The sequence below is a fragment of the Elephantulus edwardii genome, unplaced genomic scaffold (assembly GCF_000299155.1).
Source record: "Elephantulus edwardii isolate Elephantulus edwardi_28Jun2011 unplaced genomic scaffold, EleEdw1.0 scaffold00261, whole genome shotgun sequence".
NCBI classification, from domain to species: Eukaryota; Metazoa; Chordata; class Mammalia; order Macroscelidea; family Macroscelididae; genus Elephantulus; species Elephantulus edwardii.
In genome coordinates, this window is record NW_006400011.1 from 3,325,635 (window position 1) to 3,330,454 (window position 4,820).

Below are 4,820 nucleotides of genomic sequence, written 5' to 3' on the forward strand. Positions count from 1 at the left end.
GGGTGGGGAGAAAAGTGCAATAATGAATGAATGGAATTCCAAAATCTCTGTAGATGTTCATTGAAATTAATAAAAAAAATTACTCAGTGGTCAAAAAAAAAAAAAAAAAGAAGTCATTATCACAACATCCTGTTGTGCACGGAGACAGCCTGGGCCTCTCAGGACACACATTGACATGAAGCCCTCCACAAAGTCCATACAAGGGGGGAAGGGCCTGCTCCTTTCTTGAGTCTCTACTGACATTTTCCCAGGGCCAACTCTTCACCCCTTTCTTCCATTCAAGTGCTCCCTGGCCAAGAGGTTGGTACAGGGCACACCTGCAGACAAAGTAGGTCCCCTTCCTGCTGGCTCTTGTCTAGAGGAGATAACCATCTCCTCCAGCTTTTGATCCATCCCCTGCCCTGCCTCCTCCAGGGACGGCTCAGGTTCACTTCTTGTGTACATCTGCCTCTTCTGCCCCGCCTGGGTTGCTGGAAGGCTCTCCTCCCTTCTCCTTCCCCTCCCTGTGTCTTTCACAGCCAGTTCTCCAGCTCTGGTGTTGGAGAAGAGTGCTGAAGATTTCATGGGCTGGCAAAAGAACAAACATATATGTCTTGGAGAAGGTATAGCCAGAGTGCTTCTTGGAGGCAAAAATGACAAAGCTTCATCTCACCAACTTTAGTCATGTTGCTAGGAGAAGTTGTTCCTTGGAGAAGGACATCATGCTTGGGAAAGTGAAGGGTCTGCAACAATGAAAGAATGGAAATCTACAGCCTCTGTAAATTTTTATTAAAATTAATAAAAAATATTTTTAAAAAGTGAAGAGTCGGCAAAAAAGAGGAAGAGTCTCAACCAGATGGATTGACAGTCAGTGACTGCAGCAATAATAGGCTTGACTGTGTCAGAGATGTCGAGGATGGCATGGGAGAGCACAGGGTTCAGATCTAGTGTTCATAGGGCCTCTATGAGCTGTGTTTGACTCAACAGCAACAAATACAGATTGAATCATGTCATTGCCTTGACCTAAGGACTCCTCCTTTGGGAGAAGGTTCCAGATCCTTACAATGGAACCACTGCTGTTCTCTGTGATCTGCACAAAGCATTCTCTGGTTCTGCTGCTGTTAGTTGCCATCTAGTCAGCTCCCATTCATGGTGACCCTACAGATTCAACAACATGACATGTTGGCCAGTCCTTCAGCATCTTCTTGATCAATACTCAATGTTGTGACTGTGTATTTAGAGCGTCTTCCTGCCTCAGTGACTACTCCTCCAGCCCTCCTTTGGACCATATTCTGTTGCAGTCCGTAGGATCTCAACTGGCTCATTTTCAAGAGTAGATCTTCACCAGGCATTTCTCTGCAGTCAGCTTTAGTCTGGAGGCTCTCCTGAAACCAATCCACCACCTTGCTGGTATTTGAAATACGGGCGACATATTTTGCAGCATCACAATGACATGCAAGCCACCACCATATGACAGACACGAGGTGCCATGATTATGAGAATGGCTCAGGACTGGGCACAGTTTTCTTCTGCTGAGCATGGGAACACACTATGAGTTAGAGCTGATTCAATGACATCTGACAAAATTCCATTATGTATAGATCATATTTGTGTATTCACTCATCTGTTTCCACTTTCTGGTTATTGTGGACACTGTAGCATGTCTCTTTGGAGAAGGACATCATGCTCAATAGAGTGTCGGCAAAGCAGAAGACCCTTAAGGAGTTGAATTGATACTGTGACTGCAATAATGGACTTAAATATGGCAACAGTTGTGAGGATGGTGGGGCAGCATTCCCTTCTGTTGGGCAGAGGGTTGCTATGAATCAGAGCTGACTCAACAGCCCCGAATAACAGCAGACATCGCTCTAGCATGCTCTACTACCAGCCAAGATCATCTGACATCAACAATGAGCTCCCTTGCTCCACACCCTCTTAATCTGGCTTGACTTTCTGGCCATTCCCTGTCAATGTACTGACTGTCCTAGCTGGTTTTGGATAATCTTCAGCCAGACATATTAAAAACATTCTACAATCATTTTTTAAAAATTATCTTCAACAAATTATTACTTGGGTGTCCTATTAATGATATTGAGAATGTTTATATTCTATTGGGTCACACTTAGCTGGAATTAGCACAATATGAGTCTCTCCTCGTCATTTCTCTGGGTAGCTATCCATCTAAATACCTTGACATAGAAGACTGAGCACTCTCCGCACTGCATTCACTTGTGTGAAAATATCTGTGGATTGACATTCTGTCAATTCCTAGAACTTTGGTTTTTGTCAATGCCTTCAATGCAGTTAGGACTTTTCCTTTAGCACCATTGGTTCTTGATTTTGTACTACCTTCTGAAAAGATTGAGCACGTGCTAATGTGCTAAGTTCTTTTTGATGTTGATTCCATGCATTCCTTATGATGTTTCCTGCATCGTTCAATAGTTTTCCCATAATCTTTCAGTAGTTCAGTCGGAGCCTTGACTTTATTCTTCAGTTCTTTCAGGTTGAGAAATGAGGAGTGTGTTACTCCATTTCGGTTTTCTCAGGCCAGGTTTTTGCATATTTCATTCTAATATTTTATTTTCTCGAGACTATCTGAATCCTCTTATCTGCTCTTTTTTTTTTTTAAATCATTTCTTCCCTTCCAAAGAGATACTTGATGGAGGGTCGGCGAAGAAGAGGAAGACCCTTGACCAGGTGGATTGACACGGTAACTGCCTCAATGGGCTCTAGTGTGTCAGGAAGTGTGAGGATGGCACAGAGTTGAGATCTGTTGTTCATAGGGTCACTATGAGTTGTTCTTGACTCAATGGCACTTAACAACAGCAACAACAAAGAGATACTCTGTGACCAGGAAATGGTGGTGTAGTGCATACGGAATTGTACTGCTAACCTAAAAGTCATGTGGTTCAAATCCACCAGCAGCTTCTTGAAGGACAGATGGGCAGTCTCCTCTCATGCAATTTATAGCCTCTGAAAATCCACTGAAGGGTCTGTCAGCTGTGGGTCAATTCTGACTCAAATGCAGTGAGTGAGTTTTGATTAAGAGTAAGTTTCATTCTAGTGTCTCATTCTTTTTTATCTTCTTTTTCTTTTCTATCTTCTTAATAACCTTTTGCTTTCTTCCTGTATGATGGGCTTGATGTCATCTCACAACTGGTCCAATGGAATATTACTCAGCCATAAAGAATCCTAGAAATCCTGACTTGTTAAAGGTGGACCTTAAAAACTTTATGCTTGATGAAATAAGCCAAACACAAAAAGATGAATGTTGTATTATCTCAGTCATATGAGATTTATCTAGGAAGCTCTAGGGGCCCAGTGGTGAGAAGCTGTGCTGCAATCCCAAAGGACTGTGGCTCAAATCCACTAGCTGTTCTGTGGGAGAAATATGGGCAATCTCCTCCCATGTGATTAACTGCCTTTGAAATCCTACTGGAGGGTAAGTTATGGACTGAGTCCAACTCAATGGCACACAACAATAAAACAATGTATGAGATATATCTAGAGACCAAAGCATCTCTGATAACATTGTGGGTTAAATATTTTTTGAGCTATTAACCAAAAGGTTAGTCGTTCAAGCCCACTATCTGCTTTACAGGAGAAAGATGGAACAGTCTTTCATAAAGATTTCTAGTCTTGGAAAGCCTTCAGGGCAGCTCTGTCCTATAGAGTCTCTCTGACTCAGAATAAACTCAACGACAGTGGGATTTTAGAGACCAAAGTTTATTCATGGTTTCCAGGGGTGGAGTGAATAGGAAAGTGAGCGTCATGGCTTGGGAAGAGGCGAGTCTCTGTTCACAGGGATGGGAATCTGGCAAGAGCATTAGATAGTGTGCAAGATGATTAATGTAGTTGGTCTCACTAAATTATACATGTGAAAAACGTTGAGTTGGCAGAGAAAATGGCGCGTTATATGTATTTTTGCAACAATAAGAAAAGAGAATGAATGGATGTTGAAAGTCGGGTGGCTCCCAATGAGGAGGGCACAAACACACATTCTAAGTCTCCTCCACTGCTCCAGCCAGGACCATGGCCTAGAGGGTCCTGCTGGACCCAAATAGCCTCTTCTTCCTCTTTTCCTGAGTAAGGGTTTGGTCTGCTCATCTGAATGAAGGGTCCTGCTACAAAGACTATCCCTCTGGGTCCAGAAGTCTTCTGCTGGAGGACAGAAACTTTTTAAAAAATTTTAATAATTTTAATGAACATTTACAGAGATTTTGGATTTCCATTCATTCACTGCTGCACTTCTCTCCTCACCCAGCCCTCCCCCCATTCCCCCATCCCCAGTTCGCTCCTCTCTTTGAAAAGTAAAAGAAAAACTCCCTCCCTGGTACACAATCCCCCCACACCCTTCCCACCGCCCCAAGTACATTCCACTATGCAACCTTAATTGTGGACTCTTGTGATAACCATAATATCCTATCATACATCGCTTTTAAATTATTCTCTTCCTCACCTGTTTCAGTGCAGTATAAGCAATTTATCCAGTTTTTCTCAGTCTTACCCCAACCCTGATATCAGTCCCATTTTACAGCAGTGGCACCATGCAGTATTTGTCCTTTTGCGACTGAGATATTTCACTCAGCATGATGTCCTCCAGGGTCACCCATTTTGAATACTATTGCATGAGTTCCTTGTTTTTCAATGCAGCGTATTATTCTATTGTGTGATTATACCTCAGCTTCTCTATCCATTCGTTTGTTGATGGGCTCCTGGGTTGTTTCCAACTCCTTGCTATTGTAAACAAAGCTGCAATAAACATGGCTGTGCATATATCTGCTTGGATGTCAGTTATGGTCTCTTTGGGGTATATTCCCAGTAGTGGCATTGCTGGGTCA